Source organism: Coffea arabica, chromosome 5e (genome assembly GCF_036785885.1).
Source record: "Coffea arabica cultivar ET-39 chromosome 5e, Coffea Arabica ET-39 HiFi, whole genome shotgun sequence".
Classification (NCBI taxonomy): Eukaryota; Viridiplantae; Streptophyta; class Magnoliopsida; order Gentianales; family Rubiaceae; genus Coffea; species Coffea arabica.
The window spans coordinates 36,354,889-36,361,883 of NC_092318.1; the positions used below are offsets into that span (position 1 = coordinate 36,354,889).

Consider the following 6,995-nt stretch of genomic DNA (forward strand, 5'->3'; position numbering starts at 1 on the left):
ATCGTAAGTAAAATTCCCACCTCCCCCCTCTTCTTCCTCCCAAACCATTCTTGATTTCCTTAGAGGGCCAAAGAAGAACCAACAGTAGTGATTGGAGAAGCAAGAGAAGAGTTTGTGATAGAAATTCTACAAAATCAGAAGTAAAAGTGAGTTGGGTTTCTTTAATTTATGTATTTGGTTTGTAATTGATTAATTTATTGAACGATTTTGTTCATTTTTTTTGGTGTTTTTGTGTTCATTTTAGGCATTGTTACCATGACTGTTGAGGACAAATCAAAGGTAACTCAAGTGGTGACTAAAGTGGCTGTTACAAAGGAAGAAGTTTTGAAGGAAGAAAAGGAGATGGAGAAACTGCAGCAAGTGAAGGATGTGATTGATGGTGATGAATGCAAAGAAGGGAAGATGGTTGAGAAGAGTTCTTCTTATAGGGAAGAAAGTAATTTCCCTTCTGCTCTCAAAGAGTTTGAGAAGAAGGCTTTGAATGATTTGAAGTTGAAGCTAGAAGAAGCCATTTTGGGTAACAAGCGCTTTAAGAAAGAAATAGCTAAAGTGGCACCAAAGGAGTCACCGAAAAAGGAAGGTGAAGAGAAAAAAAAATAGAGAAGGTTACAAAAGAAGGTGAAGAAAAAGTTGAAGAGAAGAGAGATGAAAAGGAGGAAAAGGAAGGCGATGAAGAGAAGAAAACTGAAGAAAATACCGAAGAAAAGAGTGATGAGAATGGTGAGAAGGCTGACGTAGATGTTGAAGTTGACAAGGATATTTCCATATGAGGAGTACCCCTTTTGGCTAGTAAAGGGCATGAGGGAACTGATGTGGTTCTCTTGAAATTTTTGTGAGCTAGGGACTTCAAAGTCAATGAGGCATTTGAGATGCTGAAGAAAACTCTTCAATGGAGAAAAAAGTTGAACATTGATTCGATTTTGGATGAAGATTTAGGGGATGATCTTGCATCTGTTGCATACATGAATAGGGTTGATTGCGAAGGCCACCCCATCTGCTACAACATTTTTGGAGTTTTGGATGATGAGGAGCTCTACAAGAAGAGATTTAAGACTAAGAAGAAGCGCACTCAGTTCTTGAGATAGAGAGTCTAACTTATGGAGAAGGGGATTCAAAAGCTTGATTTCAAGCCTAACAGTGTCAATTCCTTGCTTCAGATCAATGATCTCAAGAACTCACCCGGGCCATCCAGGAAGGAAGTTCATGTTGCTACAAAAACAAGTTGTTGCTCTTCTCCAAGACAACTATCCTAAATTTGCAGCCAAAAATATGCTTCTTAGTTTTTGTGGTTTTTTTATGAATGTTTAATTAAAGCTTTTGCATAGTTGGTCCCTCGCATAATTGGTCAACGGTGATTTGTCACTTTTACCCTTTAAAAATTATGCATTGCATGTGGACCCAATGAGTTCCGGCCAAAATTTGTTCGGAAAAATGAAAAGGGACTAAAGGTGATCATTTTTTGTTTGTTAGGGATTAAAACTGACCATTTTTGTTCCGAGGGACTAAATTTTCACATCTGTAATATGTGATGGATGATTCATGCAGTTCTCTCTTTCTTTTATATCAAAATAGATACTGGAGTTGATTCCATTTTTTGCAAACCTTTCTTCGTCATTTTATTCCTGCATCTGAACTACATTTTGTCAAAAGCTGTTTAACATTATTTCAGGTTAGTTTTCCTTGTCAACAACAGAGCACAAAGAAATTGAAACCTAAAACCAAACCTAAAACTTAAATTGGTTCATTGTCAATCTATGCCATTTGATTTCTTACGTGCCACAATTTGTTCAAAACATCTGTCAATCCACATGCAGTTAATCTTTTTAAGTTCAATTGAGACAACTTGAAGCAATATACGCTGTTCATTCATAGCTTCTTTATTCAGAATCATTTGCTTAATTCTACACAACCTATACATTGTGCTTCTTATATGAATGACAGTTACACTTTTATCTCAATCCTTTCAGTTCACCAACCACAATAGCTAAAAAATTACTGCCACCAAATTATCTATCAATCCATTGCTCTTTTATTTTTCATTCCTTCTAGCTTCACAAACTACTCTTGCATCCTCTCTTCCATTAGACATATGAATTACAATCTGCTTCCAATCAATTAACTTCGGAAACTAACATCAATGAAGATCGTGTTCCATTGAATCAATCATTCAGTTGATTAAGAAATATTCAATATTCATGTATAGCTTTCTTATTCACAGTTCTTTCATTTCTTATGTAGAAAGTGAACGTAGTAGCTACTGCAAAACTTCCTGCATTACTTCTTTGATGCTTTGTTTTCAAAAACTCCAGGTATCGTATAATGCTCACACACTTTTCAATTTTGCTGCTTCATACTTCATGAATTCATTTGTGAGGACCCGTAAATTTTTCTTATTTTATATTCTTTTATTTTATTTTCTCTTATGCATTTTCTTCACTATACCCTATGATATTAATTTTTCTAGAGATTTTATAAGTGAATAGAGTTTTTAAATCATTTTCCTGATATAAGTTAGTTCATGTTCAGTTTGGAGTGTATATTGGACGTGGGATCCGCTAGTGCGTTAAGTGAGAGAAATTCGGCCAATTAGGTTAAGTTTCGCACAAAGGGGTTAAATTATTAGGTGCTAGGAGACAATTAGAGATTACCTAGATTGATTAACCATGGGGAGACGAAGATAACTTTAAAGCATAAAAGGTGCCACGTGTTATTTTCTTATTCGAAATTGGACTTGCCTAACTTTCTTGCCTTTACTAAAAGATCAATTTTGACCCAAATCATCTTCATTTCCAACCTCTTGGCCGAACCTCTCCTTGAGAGAAAAGAAAAGAAAGTTTCAACCTTTCATCTTCCATTCTTGCTTAAATCTTGAAGTCCAACCGATTAAATCTTGAATTTGCCCACAAAAGTGACTTGCTAAGGAAGATTGAAGGTCTTGGTGGAGTTGTTTTGGAGGAGAAACCCCTAAGCTACTACCTTTCTTGAGAAGTTAAGGTATTTTGATTGGAAACTCACTCTTTGTTTCTAATCATGGTAAATTAGTGATTTATGGTGGCTAAATAGGTTGTTTTATGGAAGATTTCATGGATTAAAGTGAAGTTAGCTAAATTTCTGATTTTTTTTGGAGATTTTTCTGTTTTTATATGATAGTTATTGGTTGGCCATGAATGATGGTTTGATATGGTGTAAAATGAAGCTTTTATATGTTAGCTGTGGTTGTTTGCGGAAAATTTCAGTTTTAGGGTTCCAATCTGCCCTGTTCTGACCGGCTTTATTCGTGCATGTTAGAGGCCAAATCAAGCTTAGGTTAAAACATGAAAGTTGTAGCAAATGGTGTTAACTAGCTGCCTACAAAATTTCAACTCAATCAGCATGTGAAATGACCGAAATACCCTTGACTGCCCATGAGCCCTGTTTCACGGACAGATTTCTGTTTTCGTGGGGATTTCCATTTTTGACCATGAAAATGCATGATTTGGCTTTGGAGGTCTTTATAAGAAATGTAGGTATATGTTTTAGCTTCAAAACGCCATAAGATTCGTTTCAATCTGATAAGTGTAGCTTCAGTTGTGCTTATTGTGCCGAAAGGTGTATTTTATAGTCTATGATGTATATGTGGTTGATTTGAGATGAATTGGTGTTGATTGTAGGATGGAAAAGTAAGCATTTAGGGAAGATGCTGTCCAATTTTCTAGGCCGTTTGGTCCCTTTAACTTTGAGTTGCCTTTTTGGTAGAAATGAAGGGTTTTTGGGTCGTTCAAGCCCTAAGTCCTCTCGTTACTTTTTCGTTCCAAAATCACGCTTTTGCACCCTTGCATTCGTAGTTCGCTTGGTTAGGCATACGACTCATAGTTGAATTTCATTTGTGAATGTCGTTCCCATAGGAACCATAATTGTTTTACTTTGATCATTTTAGGACGTGCTGGTGATCCAGAAAGTACTTCGAGGGGGGGAACGTTTGAATTTATTTTACTTGAACTGGTGAGTGTACCACTTCCCTAATTTGTTGCTTATTTGGCTATCCGTGACTTCTGTATACTCTGTATGAAACGAGGGTATACTTTATCACTCTCGTTTCTCTCGTCTATTTACTTTGTTTCCTGCATACTATATAAGTCTGTATTTGCTCTCTGTATCTGTTCTCTGTATAAGTCTGCGACCCTCTGAGCTCAAAACCTGTGGCTAGTTACTTAAGTCGAGCCGGCAAGGGCCTGGTCGATTAGATAACGAACCACGGTAGTCTGTTTCTAGGAATCTTTGGGTATTGGGACTCTTGATTCCGGTATACTCGAGTATTACCACTTCTGTTTCTGTTGAGGTGTTCGGGCCCGGTAAGGGGTAAGTTTGGTGGACGGAATTTAGTGTAAAGTGGGGGTCTACGGACATGGTTGTTCTTCATACGTTGACGGAGAGTTAACGGGTTTGGATCAAGTACTGCAACCGGAAATTTTGGGCCCCTGAGAGCCACCCGTATCCTTTCTATCTTCGGTGTTTGTTCATTTCTTTATTTGATTTGGATATGTGACTAATTGAATATGAAGTTCCATGATTCTTAATTGCTTGCTATTATTTTGGTACCTCATTGAGCGTAAGGTCACCCCCTTCCCGTTATTTTTGTTTTCCTTACAGGGAACTACACTTTGAACCGTGATTTTGAGAAAAAGGGTTGAACTAGTGCAAACGTTCTTTTGTTAGCTCTTATGGAATCAAAACCCTAACTGTCTTTTAATTAAGTATCACGCTTTTAATTGTAAAGTTTTCAATGTATGTATATAAGTGTTTTATCATGTACATTAAGTGTATTCATTTGAGTTGGTACCTTTGCGTTTGTTGAGATGCTACTTGTAACCATTGGACGATCGGATGAGCGCGGTATTTGAACAAGGAAAGAAAATTCTGGCTGGAACTGTTCACCAAATTCGGTCGTATCTTGGCCGGATTGTGATGTGTCTACTTTCCATTTGCATTTTCGTCTTCATTTTCGTTTCCGTTGAGGTGTTTAATTGAAGTACCATGGTACCTTACGGTGTAGAACTCATGTTTCTCAACTTAGTAGTCTTCGATTGATTGTTCTCTTGGGGATTCGTTTGTGTGCTATATCGGGTTTATGTGATTCGACTCTGTAGTCCTGGCGAGAGATGGGCAGACGGTCCGCCAAACCCTTTGGTTCGCATTAGGGTGAGGTGGGGCCGTCACATTATTACTTCTGAAAACTACAACGAACAAAAAAAAAAATTGTTCGCATGTGACATCAGTAATTGATTTACAGCTTAGATTACTGATAAAATTTACCAAACTTTCTTATGAAACTTTCCACATGTGATACTTCTGCACATTTAAACTGCAACTTTTGAACTCAAAAACATACACAAAAAAAAAAATCAATGCTATGCACACGTGAATAATACATAATTAATTTTCACAGTAAACTAATTTCAAACCAAATTCTTGCATATTAAAATTGTCATCTATAAATACATACATCACATTATTCCTAGCATACCAACCAACATAAGGCAACAACAACCGCTACTCCATAAACACTCTTATACCACACCATGAACAACCCAAACCCTCACCACTCAGCTCAAACAAGACAATCTCCCACCAACTGCTAGCAAATACAAAGCTCAGCAACATCCAGACAAACTCAAGTGTCCTTGAATTTGTAAACCATCTTATTTCTAAACAAAATAAGCAAACACTTGAGCTTTTCCAGCTGAAAAATGAAATACTAAACTCCTTTGCAGCATTTTACACCACACCTACATGGACACCAACATTTGAAGCTGTTTTGCAAATGCATCAACCATTACAAATGCTCCAAGAACTTGTAGACCAAGCTAGAGAGAATGTTCAAAATCAACATCGACAAGCAAGGCCTTAATGAAATTAAATTGTAAGAGAAGTATAAACATATATAAGATTAATAGTTTTGAAATCCAATCTGAAATCAGTTGCTCCGGCCTTTTCTTATCTACTTAAAATACTGCACTTCTTTTCCATTTGTCCTTGTGAAAATTCGCATCTTTATCTAACTTATTTTACTATTATTATGTAATTTTTTTCCACTTCCGCAAGACAATTTTGCACTGCTTCAACCTATTTCTATTACAGCATGAATGATTATAAATCTACTCATTACATCCACCTTCACTACTATATAAATAATCTCATTGTCAGATATAACTCTTATCACAATACACATTCATTTAAAAATTCACAAAAACACTACAAAGATATCTAGGATTAACAATACAATACTTATATAACTGAAAGCTACACTATTTCTATACAATAAGCACGATGAAACACAATATAGAAAACTTTAACTAAATAAGCTACTCATAAATTTGATTTATCACATTGAAACCTACAACAAGTAGTACCTCAAAAGAGATCAAATAACTCCTATTATTCTTCGCTCTCAAAGATTTCCAACAAGCTGCACCTCAAAAGAACTTGAATAACTCCTATTATTCTTCCCTCTCACGCTTACCAGGACAACCTAAGCAATCAAATTTTTTAAGTATAAGTAATTATCATCAACAAAACAAATGCAACAATAAGCAATCTATTTTAATGCTTTGTTGAAAGTACACACTACCTTTCAATTACTTTCGTTACGAAAACTATCAGAAGATGGCGGACAGGGAAAATAAAACTTCTCTTCTAGTACCTCAAGCCTCATTTTTCTAGCAATCAATTCCAAAATCGGATAATTTCTTCCAATTCTGAAAGTAGCCTCCAAAATTAAGTCCCTATCATCATGCCTATAAAACTCTTTGAGCAAGTCATATATTTCAGTTTTAAGCAAAACATTTGCAACTTGAACTCAAGCAACAGATTCAGCCACTCGATTACGGCATCCATTTCCTACGGGTTAAGCTGCTCCATGCACAACTGCCAACTCATTTATCTCCTCTATCTCTGGATAATATGGCTGAACAATTGGAAACCTAGAATTTGCACCTGCCATCTAAACAAGCTACAGT

At 36.2% G+C, this 6,995-nt stretch overlaps 1 pseudogene; it reads left to right on the top strand.

The window, feature by feature from the left end:
• Nucleotides 1-255: 255 nt before the first annotated feature.
• Nucleotides 256-1,308, top strand: LOC113687271 (patellin-4-like; annotated as a pseudogene).
• The last annotated feature ends 5,687 nt before the right edge of the window (nt 1,309-6,995 follow it).